This window comes from Parasteatoda tepidariorum, chromosome 7, assembly GCF_043381705.1.
Source record: "Parasteatoda tepidariorum isolate YZ-2023 chromosome 7, CAS_Ptep_4.0, whole genome shotgun sequence".
NCBI lineage: Eukaryota > Metazoa > Arthropoda > Arachnida > Araneae > Theridiidae > Parasteatoda > Parasteatoda tepidariorum.
In genome coordinates this window covers 12541325-12558255 of record NC_092210.1, presented here as the reverse complement: position 1 = coordinate 12558255, position 16931 = coordinate 12541325, and the positions used below count along the sequence as shown (strand labels likewise).

The 16931-nt window shown below is 32.6% G+C and overlaps 1 long non-coding RNA gene across 2 annotated transcripts in view; it reads right to left on the bottom strand.

Annotated features, from left to right (window-relative positions):
* The window catches only part of LOC139425983 (uncharacterized), a 111871-nt gene extending 95163 nt beyond the window's left edge, over positions 1-16708 (bottom strand). For both annotated transcript variants that reach the window (XR_011637194.1, XR_011637195.1), the window contains exon 1: positions 16437-16708. This is a non-coding gene — a long non-coding RNA (uncharacterized lncRNA). The remainder of the gene's footprint in view (positions 1-16436) is intronic.
* Between the last annotated feature and the right edge of the window lie 223 nt (positions 16709-16931).

Below are 16931 nucleotides of genomic sequence, written 5' to 3'. Positions count from 1 at the left end.
ACGTTTGAGCGCATTTATAAGACGGTTGTTTTTTAGACAGCTAGTCATGGACGGTTGTGTTGCCCTTCCACCAATCACTAAGATACATGCAAGTGGCAGGCTCGATTCTGGTCATAACCTTGAGCCTCTTCAATTATGTTAGGATTGTTAAGCCATTCGAGTACATTTAGAAACGAAAAATTCTAGATTTGTCTCCTAACATGGCTTGCACACACCACAGATCTAAATAGATATCTCTATTAATAATTGTGTACTGGATTAAGTTTCCATAACCACTGGGGCAAATAACTACAATTTATAATATATGTTTATCAATGTTTTTGAATTAGTATTATATTGCAAAAACATACCATTTGTCTTATAATTAGGAAAATGCCTAAGAGATTTGTGTCTCTATACGTTTCATAGAGTCACTCTTACAATTAGGTTTGTCTCCCAACGCAGCCTGCACAGACTATAAATTTAGATAAATATCCCTATCAATAATTGTGTACTGAGTTAAGGTTCCATTAAAACTGAGGCAAAAAGCTATTATTCATTATATTAATTAGTTAATATTTTTAAATAATTATTATTATGCAAAAAGATACCATTGGTTCGATAATTTTGAGAATATCTCAAAGATTTGTGTCCCTACTTGTTTCGGACAGTGACTCTTACAATTAGGTTTGTCTCCTAACTCGGCTTGCACATACCACAAGATCTAGATAAATATCTTTATTAATAATTGTATACTGGATTAAGTTTCCATTACCACTGAGGCACACAGCTACAATTTATACTATGTATTAATCAATGTTTTAGGTACAGTTCATTATGTTGCAAAATTATATTATTGGCTTTACAATTCAGAGAATCGATAAAAGCAAATTCATTTTCCTGTATTTTTCGTTTAAATTATTTAAACTGAACAAATTTGCTTCATTTTGCTAACTGTCAACGTTTTAAATAAAAATCTATTTCGACAGGATATTGATCTGAAAAGTGAACCTTTGTACATAATAGTAGCCTTAAATCTACATATTCTGTCAAAGCAAACAGGATAATTGAAATGCAGCAACTCTTTAGGCAACTAACAAAGCAATCACCGCACATACAACACTCCCCGAATCAAATCCTAAATACCACCCCAGACCTTTCACTTGACAAACTCAATAAGCCTTATTAATTTTCAATCCCGCTCTCTGGACAACCCCTACTTTGACCACTCACTCCCCCAAATACCATTTACACAAAATCCCTCCGGATCAAAGCATCCTCCTGTCCATTATGTTCTATGTCCACACATAGATCTATCCGGCAGCCCCCTCCATACTCCATCCAACTACCCCTTTTCCCTCTGCAGTTACCTATGCTATTAGCCTCCCATTTACCCGCGGAAGAACAATAAACCGGACTATCCTGCCAAGGCCCAGTCCGGCATTGTTGAGAGTCCACTTTGATTACGCCACGCTCTTGTTGGAGAGAAATCCGCAGAGTAACACAGCTATGAATGTCCGCTGACTAGGAATATATTTAGGAGAGCTGAACTACATGATGGGGTGTTCTGTACTGGTGTTAAAGGATACTGCTGGAGGGGTGGGCCTGCGCTAATCTAGGATCTAATATGGGCCTCCTTCATTCTGCGCCAATTACGGCCGGCGCATGGTTACCGCCGAACAAATCTAGAGGCTTTGATTCAAGAGAGGAGCAGTATGCACTACTCTAGCTTTAATGTCGGTTGCCTATTGGATTGGTAAACAGAGTTTTAGGGGAGCGCTCATGAATTGCAAACCAAACATTAAGTGGCTTTTGTTAATGCACTCCTCTCGAATTCTCTGGAATAAAATCGAATGGAATGGTTTTCCAAGGGAGAAAAGTTCTTAACTATTACTCTGATAGTAATAAAGTACCAGTGAATAGTGGGATTCCTCAATAATATTACACGAGATATGAGGGACAATGTAACAAAAAAAAAACAATGATAAACAATGTTTTCCATCATGGTTTCCAATTAAGCAATAAAATGTTTCTGCGCATTGTGCAGTTCTATCTAGTGTTAAATACGGAAACTTAATAAAATAAATAGTAAGAAATAGTTTTAATACAAAAGGTCACCTAGGAAAGTATTGTGGCTTATCATTATATTGCCCCTAGTCTTTCACATTTAATCAATACCAACTATTATTGATTACGCTATTTTATGCGCATTATGATTGCTTTCATACCTGATATTTAGGACTTTCAGCTTATACTTATAACACACCACATGGCTTCTCACAAAAATACAATTTCCAACTAGACATTTAGTTTAATCCAATATTTCTTATGTATCCGAATCAAATTAAGAAATTAAAATTTCCATTTAGAACTTTGAGCCAATCATTCGCATTCAAGATCTAACTCACAAACTTATATTTTCAAATTTTACCACCATTACAATCCATACCTGAATATATCATATAATAAAAATGCTGATTCTACAAGGAATGTTTCATGGTGCTTTTTTCTGATTAAATCCTGAATAACAAAATTTCACGTTACATGCCATTCAAACAAAGTCATTTAAATTATAATCCTTAAAAACAAGACGTGAAATAATCTAGAATGAGACAAGGCACAGTTCAAGATTTCTTATATTTGTCCCTAGGAAGCTGACTCTATTTGTAAGTAATATTTAATATCCCTTTTTTCTGATCCTATCTAAAATAACAAAATTAAAATTGCTCGCAATCCAACATGCAACCTCATTATTTCATTACAAACCTTAGAGATAGTATGTGATTCGAATTCAACAATAATTACACAAATTGTAATAATAAAAAGGATTTTATTTCATTGTGGTTCAGTGGTTAAATCCAAACTGAAACTTAAGAAGAGAAGAAAAATAATAAGAAAATTGTTTGCGCTCAGCGCCATCTGTTATCATAAATCCTCAACAGTATGTAATATGAAATCTGAAATACTGCTATTCATGTTTGATAGTATCAGCTGATCACTTGAAATTCACTTTGTTTTATATTCCTTTTTTCTAATCAAATTCTGAATAACAAATTTAGAAGTTACTTGCAAGTCAGCACCGTCATGTCATTACCACCCTTAGAGATATGACGTATAGAAAAATAATATGTGTCATTTGTGATCACGTCATCTAGCCCGAGACATCTTATCAGATATCACAGCATTTGCTTTCAAAATATTGATAGAGAATCACATAAATCGAAGACTCTCCCATGTTTCGATTTATGATTCATATCCAACCACCCTTCTCCAACCCAGCCATGACTCCTGAATGTAATTCAAGAATGGTTGGACGAAATACGATCATTCTTTAGAAATGGGGGAGCTTTTAACCTTATTTTGCGGTGATGATAACAGAGCTTAATCCAGTATTCACCCACACTATCTTGTAATGGATTGGTCTACTGTCAGTCACTTATAATCTATTTGTGTATCGAAATTATCTGGGAGGAAATCAGAATAAGTGATTTGAGCAAAAGTAAAAATTTGACTAAAAATGCTTCAAATTATAAAGAATCAAAGATTTTGTTAACTCTTTTATTTATCTGCTGATTAACGGGAGTGTATGTACAAAATTTTATAATTATAATTCAATATCTCTTTTGCTGTCGCAACAGTACCGAAGTTTGGATTCGCCCATTTAAAAAACAAGGAATATTAGCTCAGAAGCTTAAACTATACCTCATCAAAACTTCAAGGTTGTTAACCCGTTCTTGCTCCAGTCAAAATGATGGGCTGAAATTTCCCCCTCTATTTTTCGTGCTCGTGATATTTCTAGAGTGCAGTGTTCAAAAAAGTAAAGCTCTGAAAAGAATAAAACAATATTTTTCTTGTGCCCTAAATCATGTTTATTTCCCAATCTATACACCGAGTGCAGTACCAGGCAATTTGTAATGTTTTCAGAAATAGCTTATTTTAAGCTAGAAGTTAGCACTCATCGAAAATGTTATCTAAAAATAAATCCAGAAATTAAAAATGAATACTTATGTAGTATATAAGCATAGTTTCATAGAATTTTCTTGAATAAAAAACAGGCCCTTTCATAGCCATTTTCTTCAAAACTTTGAGGAAATTGAAGCTTTAAAGAGATAGAAGATATTAAGTTAAAACTTGTCAATAACAATTTCTGTTAAGAAATGATAACCCTAAATGCTAAAGCAAGCCCATCAATAATACCTATAAATTTTATTGATAGGCTTCCTATGATGAGTCTAACTTTTTTAACATTTACCAATTTTTTAGATTTACGAGTACTAATGTTCAAGTAGCCTTGTAATTTTGAACCCAATCCAGAAGATAAAAGAACTCCTGGATCAAGTATTAGGGGAAATTTGTCTTCACGGAGGACTTTTTGATGGAACTAACCTGTAATTGCGTTACATGGAGAGGAAAACCACGAAAATCTCCCACGGTTAGCCTGGCAGCAAGGGGTCTCTAACCAATGATCCGTCTACCACTAAGGATATTTTACGTCAGAACTGTGGGCGGAGCAAGCCGGATACGAAATTCATATGGATTAGCCATCGCTGGAATTCGAACCCGGCTCACCTCAATGGAATGCGAACACCTTATCCCCTCATCCACCGCGGCTCAAAGTAATAGTTTACAGAAATCAGGAGCTAATTTTATTCATCAAAGTATGTACCAGATTTTCTCTATACGTTTATCATGTTATTTTTGAAGCAATAACCCTGGCCAAAGAGAGTTAATATATTCATGCAAGGCCAGTTTTACATCACTTTCGGAAATCAAATATTTTCCCATTCAAAAGTTGTACAAATTAAGTAAGAAGTAGTAGACGGGGTAGGCTAGGTCTAATTTTCACTAGACAAAGACAGAAAGCGATACTACTTCTATTTAGATGAGAAAACTCAAGTCAAAGCTTTTTAGAGTTTGTTATTGCAAGGTGTTCACTATCGACTGCCCTTAATATAAATTTTTGAAATCTTTCTCAAATGGGAAGTAAATAAGCACATCACAATTAATGTTTGAGGGATCATTTCTGGTGGAAATGGGACTGAGAACCACAAAACCTGTTTGATCGCCAAAGAAAACAAAGAAGAGTTAATCGGTAATTAGAAACACTTCAAAGTTCCACCAAACAATCAAACTGATTTTGATATTTTTCCCCACCTTCCTGACTAGTGATTCCACAGATTTTTATCGCATTTTTGTTACTTGCCCCCAAATATGTATCCCTTTTCTTTTTTCATTTTTGACAAAGATTTGAAAAATCCACATTAAGGGTCATGATTACGGAACATTCTGACTGATCATTTTTCTTCATTTACAGAGTGCTTTTTCAGCTTACGAGTTGCGATGACAAAGTAGTTGAGGGCAGTGAACTGTCATTGTGATGAACGATTCTCAGTGGCATCATAAATGAACGATTTATAGTGACGTCATAAATTTCATAATCAGCTTCAGAGCGACGAGTTCTAGTTTGTCTAAGGAGTAAAGTCGAATTGTTCATAATGCTGACTACGTTACCCCGATTTTGATATTGGTCAGGAAATTGTGATACGTTTACCACCACGAACTCCCTAGCTTTACTTTTTACCAATTCCAACTTAGAATTGCTTCAACTTGAGCGAAAAACAGGACAGCCGGCAACGCTTCCAAATAAATAACTAAGCATAACTTGTACTTAAATCAGATCTTCTTGAATATACAATTTCGAAATCATCGATTTATCTCTTTTCATCTCAATAAATTTTCAACCCAATCACAACGATTTCAACGATAAAGCAACTCGAAAAGACTAGATTTCTAAATTTAACCAACGCTTCCGGTAAAATCCAGAAATTAATTCTATGGCATTCCAGCGACTTTCCGGATTATTGACACAATAGCGGATCTATAAAGATCAGATGTAGAATCGAACATTTGGTCCCCCCTCCAGGCAAGCATTGAATTGCAATTGCTCCTAGAGAGCAGGGGCTGACACTAGGGAATGTGAGAAGAAGGGGAAGAAAGGGGGCAGGTATAGGGCGGTCGGTTTGTGGTAATTAGAACCTGGGGCTCCGGACAATACAAGCCGGGAACTTGACTATGCGTAAATGACTAGGATTTCCAGGAAAAGTGAGCGTTTCATTTTGTCCGCTCCTTTGAGCAATTTTGTTGGAAAAGGGGAGGATACTTTCCACAATTCTCGAAAACATTTCCTTCAGTTAGCAGTGAATAATAATTAGAGTTCAAAATTTTTGAGAAACAAAAGAGCACTCTCTTCTTGAATCAATGCGCTGTTAAAAATTTTGGAGCTTGATGAACTTTAAAGTCATTCAAGTTTGATGCAACTATGGCTATACCATGCTATATTTTTTTTTCTTAAACTTAATTGCGCAATTTAACATCTTACGCTTACAATAAATTTGTACCATATTATGGTTCGTGGTACCAATAATATGGTGCACTTTTTAATATAACTAATTTTTCTTAGAGACGAATAATCGTAGATTCTTATGTGATTATTCACTGACTAAATAATCATTTATTCTTACTTTATAACCAGCGTTGAACAGCCGACCCAATCCTGAATTTACAACTATCAATGCTTTAGGCCGTGGCCTTGATATTTTGAACCCAGAAGACAAGAGAACTTCTGGAACGAGCATTTGGAAAAATTAGCGCACATGGATGATTTTTGATGCAACTGTATTAATTCATTCATTCACTGCGTCATTTGCGTTACATGGGGAGGAAAACCACGGAAGCCTCCGATGGTTAGACGAACGTCAAGGGGGATTCTAACCCATGATCCACTTACCCCTGAAGATATTTCATGTTAACATTGTGGTGGGTAAGTCTCATCTGGGAGCAGAACTGGTATCAATGAACACCGCTGGGATTCGAACCTGAGTCACCTCTTTGGGAGGCAAGTGCTATATCTCCAGAGTCACAGCGGCTTTCTATATACTTATAGGATTATTAACTGAATAAACTATTTCATAATCTTATATGATTATTCACTGACTAATATTGCAACGAGTAATATTGATTCACTGACTAATCAATATTACTCGTTGCCTAAATAATCATATTTTTTATGTTTATTCGCTGCTGACTAAATAATAATATTTATTTAGATAATTACAAGCTAACTAATTAATCCTATTATCATAAGATTATTTTCTGACTAAATAATCACATATTCTTATTTGATTATTCACTGACTGAATTATTATACATTTATATATAATTATTCGCTGAGTAAATCATATTTTCCTATATGATTATTCGTTGACAAAATAAATTTATTTTCTCATATCATCACATTCGCTGACTAAATTCTTTTATACATCTTGTAATTTTGCCTTCAGTCGATAAACTCGCTCATCAAGTTCACACTCACTCAAATTTTGGAAAGAATAAATTGCCAGCATACACTCTCAGAAAAAAATTTCTGTGTTGAACCGTAATATCAGTATCTAAAACCGTATTACCCTAGAAATTTTCTGCAGCCTTAACAAAGTGCAAAGATGAGCCATAGTATCTAGTAACTAATTATTATTATTATTGACCTTCTGATTTTTTAATTTTTTTTACCGATTTTCCGAATCAAAATCTGACTTTTTTAAAAAAAAAATTATTTTCACAAGTATTAAAAATTTGTATGAATATTAAATAATTACATTTTGATACAAAAATATTCTTAATAAATAAAAAATAGTCATTTTAAAAGTTTAAAATAAAATTTAATTGTTAAAAATATGTTTTTAAATGTTCAAAAAAGATTTTTTTAAGAATAACAGCTGAACCGCAAATGAGCTACATACTAATAGTTTTCCTGACCAAAAATTTAACATTTTCATAAATCAAACATTTAAATTTTATCATCAAGATCTGTTTTATGTTCTGTATACAGAGAGAAGATTTAAAATAGATGATTATTAGCAAGATCTCCAAGTTTCATCATGGTAATTAAGTTGGTTTAATATTTTTTATTTTACTCATCATAAGTGAGTCATAAGATTTAGATATTTCTTTCTTTGCTTAAATGTTAATTTACGATTTAAGAAAAGCAAAGCAAAAAAGTATTAAAACCAGTTAGATTGACTGAAACGAATTTTCACGAATTTTAACAAACACCAACGAGTATATTTTATTTTCATCTATGATTCATGAAATACACATCATCATTACAGTACGCCCTGTTCTACTGTTACAGTACGCCCTATTCTAATGGTACAGTACGCCCTATTTGTTATTGTATGATAAAGCTAAGAAAAATGACAATGAGAACTCATTACTCACACTTGTTTCTTATTCACTCTTAAAACTTGACAATTACTTTCAAAGAACACTATATTAAAGTACTTAAATTCAAGCTTGTATTACTTTATTCCTTTAATGTACCGAAAATTCTTCTAACTACTTAAAATTTCCCATCTAATTAATTACATTCTACTTCATTTAAAAATATAATTCACGTAGTTGCTCAGTTATTTAATTACTGATTAAAAAGGAATCATGACTTTGAAATCGTCCTTATGCAAAGAAAACTTTCCGCGAAACTTAATTCTTTTAAAAGCTTAACAGTAATTCACTTAATCCATTAATAGATATTCTTAGTTGATAATTTAATTTAAAGGGTATACTATATTAGAGTAATTATTTTAAGATCGAAATTTTTATTAGTAAGCTGGTCAATTTTGGTTTATTTTTAAATTTCAGTGAATTCTCGCTACTACGATATCCGATACAACAATAACTCCCTCTATTACAATAATGTTTCGTGTTCCCGACGAACTTGCATATGAGTTAATGTTATTCACCTCTCAATAGTGCGATATTCTCTGAATCAATAAATCCCTGTAAAACGAATTTTTTTTTTCAAATTTCAACCTGATTTTCTTCATTTATTATTGGTTTTTAAATAATGTGAAAAAATCTTATTTTATCATATTTTGCCTTTTTTTTCGGTCTTTTCTGTCAAGAGAAGTCTCACTGCTGATTATGTACATACGTGTCTTATTTCATTTCACCTCAGTGAATGGCTTTTGTATTCAGATTTCAATGCCCCATCCTTCATGTACATAGACCACCCCAAAACCTTCCATTCTTAGAATTGCCTCCCTTATCTCTTAAGAAGTCACTGATTTCATATTTAAACATAATTACCACTCTGCAAATTAAATTTTTATATAATATATAAATAGATAATACATACATAACATTAAATTTTTTTAAAAATCCTATTGTGTCCCAAAAGTACGTAGGCCCTCGATATAATAATACATCCCTCTACAACAATATATTTATTTGGTCCACAAAATATTGTTGTAGAGAGGTTTTACGGGATTGGTTCATTTAGTTTAATTTTTGGATACATGTCTGTGTTTTGTAACGACTGCTCTTAATTTACTAAGTGCGGCAATTTGCTTCCAGATATGATTTAATAGCTGCTTAAAATTGTGAATTATCATTAATTATGAAAATACTATGTGAATTACATTTCTATTTGGTATGGTTTTAAGTTACCTCCAATTGCACAAATGAGGATTGGGTATTCTATGTGCTACGTCCGAAAACAAAAAAACATCGTATAGGGTTGTTTGGAAAGTAATTTCGTTTTGTTCTTATAAAAATAAAAGACGGTTTTCTTTAAGTGAATAAATATTTTATTGAATTTCATATAGTCCTTTCTGGTCTAATGCTCGTTGCAAACTTCCTGGCAGTAGCATGATTTCTAGCTCTTAAAGTGTTTGTTATTTTCTGGCAAAAATCTGATCCAGATGAAATTTGACCTCCTTATTTGAAGTATAGGTATTACTATATAAAAATGTTTGCTGAGACCCGAGAAAATATTGTAGACAAACCATTTCTTCGTCCCCAGCGTTTATACGCTTTAAAAATGGATAATTTTCTTGACGTTTGAGAAGCAAATCTCGGACGTCTAATGGGACGGCATAAGTTTCGTAAGAACAAGAAGAACCCAAGCGTCGAGTTTTGAAATTATCAAGAACTGTCGAATTTGACAAATTTAATCACTCAAGGGTCTCGCGAGATGCTATTCGCCAGTTTGCATTAATTAATGCCTTTATTGTGTCTTCATCAGCCTAAACTGGCGTATTGCGTCTTCGTGCATCTTAATCGATATTTCGTAAACTAATTTTGTCACTGGCGTAGTGCGTTTTCGTGTATCGTAATTGATATTTTGCAAACTAATTTTGTCACTGCCATAGTGCTCCATCGTGCATCTTAATCGATATTTTGTAAACTAATTTTGTCACTGGCATAGTGCGTCTTCGTGCATCTTAATCGATATTTCGTAAACTAATTTTGTCACTGACGTATTGTCTTCTGACTTCCTGTCACTGACTTCTCCATACACATTGGATATAGACCGGGATAGCCTGGTTGGTAGCTAGTTGGGCCCATGTCCGATCCCCGCCGACCGAAGACTCCCCGTGTAGTAAATGGTGACTGATGCACGTTAAATCTGTCGAGTCACGAAGTCCTCCATGTTCCCATAACAAATCAATACCTCTGGGGGTACTGATCCAGGAGTTTTCTTGTCTTCTGGATTAGATCAAAATTACAAGGCCACGGAGTTGAACATTAGTAGTCGTAAACCCAAAAAATTGGGTCGGCTGTTCAACGACGGATATCTATACGCATTGAATAACCCCAGGATGCAAACTGTAGAAATTAAATTAGAATAAATTTCCAAGCATTAGAAAAGATTGGAATACTGGAAATATTATTAACTGAATTATTTCTCATATGAAGTGTGGAACGATTCCCGGAAATCAAGCTTCGTAGATGAAATCGGTAACTTCTACCTAATTTAATGAACTTTGTAAGCAGTCGTAAGAACTTCAGAAGCAATTCTTGGTGTACTCTTTTGGGCTATACACTAATCTTAATGACTTCGACACCCTTTAACCTTCGTTTCTTTGACAATTTTTTTTGTTCCATTATCATGAGCGAGAAATTTATAATTATATAAGTCACATGGTTCTATGCCTGAAATATATATGTCATAACATTTTCTATGGCTGAAATATATCTGTCATAAAAAATTATAAATACGTTTCTTTGCATATCTCTTGGTACGCAATGTGAATGCATAAAATTCTAGATGTCAAAAAAATATTTTATATATATGTTCACGAATGGAATATCTATGAATGAAATATTAACATTTGGCATTTAGCTAAATGTGAATACTAAAAATGTATGTGTTAAAAAATATTTTGTATTTCTCTTTGGTGTAAAATATCTTAGTTCATGATGTGAAGAGGGTAAAGTGGGATAAGACCGGGTAGTGGGGTGAAACCGGGTACCTTAATTGTGTGAAAAATAGTTCTATTTTCCAGTGGACTAATTCTGAATTAACAATTTACAAGTCAGGAAGAACCTATCGTATTGGCATGTTGTTGTTTATTTCAAGGCGTCAGTGTAAATAAGTTTGTTTTACTATTTTGAGTCTTTTAATGTTCTCTTTTTTTAAACTATCCTTATTTATTGGACATTACAGATGTAAACATTATTTTTAGTCCAGCTTATTATACTTCTGCTAAAGATTCATACTCTAACAAACAATAAGGATTTAGTCCGATGTAGCTCTGCTCTGCTTCGTTTCTATGAACTCTGCACTTGGGGGGAAACCGGGTACTACCTGGTCTTGCCCCCAATCTTTATATGTGATGCTGGATCCACGAAAAGAAGAAAATAATTCCATCCGAGGCAGAACAAAAGTTTTTCGGGCCCCAGAACAAAATTTATTACCAGCTCCTTTCTCAAAAATTTTTCTCCCAATGCCCACTCGTTTGACACTCGTCATTCAGGAATCAGTAGGGCAGATTTGCTGCCCACTTTTTCAGGGGCACCACATTAGGTGGAACAACATTGCTCCCACAGTTAGGACATATATTTTATTTTATAACCGTTCTTAAACAGCTGGCCGAATTTATGGGTTTGCGACTACTAATGTTCAACTCCGTAGCCTTGAAATTTTGAACCCAATACAGTACGCAAAGAAACTCCAGGATCAAGTATTAGGAGATATGTTGTTCAAATGTAGGACTTTTTGATTGAACTAACCCGCATTTGCTTTACATGGAAAGGAATACTACGAGAACCTCCCACGGTTAGTTTGATGGCAAAGGGACTCTAACCTATAATCCGTCTACCACTGAGGATATTTCAAGTCATCACTGTGGTCGGTACAAAGAGGATGCGGATTTGTATCGACCTGCCATCTCTGGGATTCGAACCCGGTTCACCTCATTGGAAGGCGAACGTTCTATCCCCTAAGCCATCGCGGCTCTAGGACAGATATTAAAGAGAATGAAAGAACATCCATGCCCTGTCGGGGATTAGAATCCAGGACCTTTCTGATGTGAGTCCTTTCTAAAAGTAGAAGAAGCCTTAATTTCATATTTTGTGGACTAAGTTCTGAAGATTCTTTATAGAAAATTGCAGTTTTTATATAGATCCAGAGAAATTATCTTTTGAAGAAAAAACTAATTAAAAAACACTATATTTTTTGTAAGGAATTTTGGTCGGGTCTCGAACCTTCTCCATACGGCCTTGACTACATCACATGTAAATTGCAGGCATAATTGCAAGCCTTACATACTTACATATAATGCCATATTGTGGACCCCCTAATTTGTGTGCAATTATTTCTCTTGTTATGGTAATATAGCATGCTATAATATAATACCTGACCGAGTTTGAATATTATAGCTTATTATTAAAGGAAGATATAGGCCAACAAGAGATATATTGAAAGATTTTTTTCTTTTAAAAAAAAAATTTTAATAAAAAATATAATACATCAATGATTTCTTAAGAATGATATGTTGTACACAACTAAACAATGAACATCTTGATTAAATCTCACAGTTTCTGGGTTTAACAGTTTAGATCCAAACAGGCTAGTTTTAGCTACTCGGCATTACCTCACTTTTACCAACATGAAATTTAATTTTATTCATATTCATATAAAAAGTCTGTTTAGATTTTTAATTTCGTATCCTACCCCTCTGACATAGATTCGTATTGATTTCTTTAAATTCAATAAAATTTGTTAAAATAACTTTTTTTCATGATTTATTTCAAATTAAAACAAAAGTACGTTGGGGCATAACTGAATTGACACAGTTTGTGCAGTTTCGGATTAAACATAACGCCGTAAGTCATTTTTTTTTTATAATATAACTTATTTAGCCTTCTCAAAGAGTCAACATTCCTATTGTTTAAACTTTTCTGCATGCTTCATTTCATCTAAGGATGAAAATCAAATAACTTTCTTATTTAAAGTAATACTTACCAAACCCCCGTTTTGCAAGGAATAAGGTGCTGTGATAATTTAACCACCAGAGCATTGCTGAGAAATTCTGGAATTGAATTTCGAATATAATTCACACTCCCGGGGTCTTGGGAGATTCAATAAAACTGGTAGAATGTAAGGCTGATACTTTACCATTTCCCTTTAGCGTATTCTTTGAAGTGTTATAAAATGTAGATTTCATTTAGTTGAATTATACGAACGAGGAAGTGCGAATCAAGTCAAAGTATAAGGAAAATTTTACAACTCCTTGGGGCGTAGGAGAATATTTGCTGACTGATGCTTGTTAAATAACTAGATTTTTGCTCCAACTCCTTCCTTGATGTGAATCGCAATCTCGTGTGGATTTGGTTGTCGCTGAAGTCATGCAAAGTGTGTGACTGCCGATTTCTTTTTTTTTCTTCGGATTTTACACGCCTTCTCCAACTTTGAGCATTTTTAATTAGTCAATCAGTAATAAACTCAGGCCAACATACAGTTTGCAGTCTGGGATTTTTAAGTTGATTTTAACTATATAGATGTTCTGATTTCAAGTATCTAAACATATTTACTGCGGCAGATCTAGTTACAGAGATTCAGCATAGCGAAATATGCAGTTTTTAGAAGTAAAATCTGATTTAAATTTAACTATTGTCAATACAAATATAATTTAAATTATATGGGTAGGTACTTTATTTACGTCGCACTGGAACTGCACAATGGGCTATTGGCGATGGTCTGGGAATCATCCCTAAGGATGATGAGAAGACATACCATCGCAATTTTGATCCTCTGCAAAGGGGATGGCTCCCCAGATTTGATAGCCCGACGACCAGCGCGAAGCCGAGCACTTTACGGTAGAACATTTTAAGGAGAACCGATACCGTGCACCCACGATCCCTACTCAGACTGATCAAAGTGATCACCCACCCGCAATTTATATTATATGAGAGGGTAATCGGTGTTACGAAACGAACAAAATTCCTTTTCTCGTTGAGCTGAGAAAGTTGAGTAAAAATGATTAAGAAAAAGAAAATTTTTCATGTAAGCAATTTTTTATTAATTATTCTTATTAATTTCCGCAGACATCATAAATCATACAAAGTGTATGACTGCCGATTGCTGATTTCTTTATTCTTAGTTTCCTCTATTTCTCATACTTTGAGAAATTTTAATTTGTCAATCAATTTTGAAAAAGGCTTTAGTTTTAACGGCACTTCAAACAGAATAAGAAAGCCTTTTTTTTCACATTTTCCCAACTGTTTCTTTTGTTTTTATACATTTTAACATAAACACTCCCTTTGACCAACGAGGATACATACAATTATATTTTTGAGTTGGCAATCGTTTTGTAAAATAACAATAAAATATTATTTTTTAAATGCTAAACCAATCAGCAGTACACGTATATGATGATATATATATATATATATATATATATATATATATATATATATATATATATATATATATATATATATATATATATATATATATATATATATATATATATATATATATATATATATATATATATATATATATATATATATATATATATATATATATATATATATATATATATATATATATATATATATATATATATATATATATATATATATATATATATATATATATATATATATATATATATATATATATATATATATATATATATATATATATATATATATATATATATATATATATATATATATATATATATATATATATATATATATATATATATATATATATATATATATATATATATATATATATATATATATATATATATATATATANAAAAAAAAAGGAGTGGAGTTTTTTTTTCCTTTCTAAATCAAAATTTACCCAAGGCACGTTAAAGTTAACCCGTCATATTTATAAGACAATTACTTTTTCAGAAACTTATGTAATGATGGGACTATTATTTCTGTATTTATCCAGGAAAATCATGAGATTCTTATAAAAGGTAACTTATTAATGTTGTAGGTATGTATACCTAGATTTATGTGAATCTTGATCATAAGAAGATTTATGCATGTATGCCTTGATCTAGATTGATCTAGATCATAAAATGCTGTAGGTATGTATACCTACTGCTTCTAGCTAATTTAGATCATAAGAAACTGTGAGAACGTATGCCTAGATCTTAATTAATCTAGATCATAAGCTTATATCTAGATTAATTTTGATCATAAGAAGCTGTATCCCTACAACTTCTAGCTAATCTAGATCATAAACTGCAGGTATACATGCCTAGATCTTAATTAATCTAGATCATAAGAAGGTGCAGATATGCATGCTTAGATCTAGATTAATCTAGATCATAAGAAACTGTTGGTATGTATTCCTACAACTTCTAGCTAATCTGGATCATAAGAAACTGTAGGTATGTTTGCCTAGATCTTAATTAATCTAGATCATAAGATTCTGGAACTTTTTGAAATGAAATGGTGGTAACAGTAAAAAATAATCTTTTAGCTTAATATCATACATTATACCACTTTTTTCATAAAATCCCTTTTTATATTACTTCAAAATAAAACAACGAGATAAAATGGGACAGAAGGTGAGAATAAATTTTTACTAAAACAGTACGGTACTAAAAATGTACTAGAAACTTTGATCGTTTCAGTACTAGTTAGTATTATATGAAAATTTAGAAGTTATGAATACTAAGTTCTCCTGTTGCCGGGAACTGGTATTCGAACAACCAAAAATACTGGTTTTATACAGTTCTATCTTATCTTAAATAGTAACAAAACTATTACCACACAAGTACATAAATTTTTAAAAAAAGCAAATGGTATCTCAATACTTCAATATTGAATATGATAGAACAACATATATCAGCAGAAATTATGTTGTAAACCAAGACAGATACCATTTTAGTGCAATAAAAAGTGCTATCGTCAGTGGAGAATCACATAATCTTGTTTTATCGCTTACTTGCAATCATAAGTGCTAAAAACAATTGCGATTATCTATCAAGTACTTATTAGTAAGTTCTTAAAATAAGTGGCAAGTACTTATTTGTGATATAAATAAAATAACTGTCAAGTACTTATAAAAGTTTGTGATTTGTATGATTCTACATTAATATTGTCAGTAAAAATGAAAATAATTTAAACGTATTTTAGATTCTTACCTCACACAAAACTTCATAAGAGAAAGGATAAGGCATACCTAATGCCACTTGCGTAAGGTATTTAATAACAGTAGTTCAATTGTAGTAGAGAAATTACAACAATGCAAATTTATGCATTATAGAAATGGATATAGCAAATAAATTTCAATGAAGTCAATTCTATGTGCATTATGCTAATACTATAGAAAAACGAGTTAACCGTTTTAGTTGAAGTGTTTTTAAGGCAACAATTCAAACTGAAGAAGAAGAAAGCAAAACAAATTACACACATACTTTCCCACTGATTTGGAAGAACTCGTGGGGACACCCTGAATGAGCGGTATCACCAGCCCGCCAAACGCTGTGCAAAGCATGGAGGTAGCGGGTTCGAATCCCGCCGTAACCCTGGATGTGTTCTTGGTGATGTCTTTCCTTAAATTTTTCTATCTTTCTTTTTACTTGATAAAGGCTTATAAGCCTAAATTGAGCACACAAATCTGCAAATGTATGTAATTT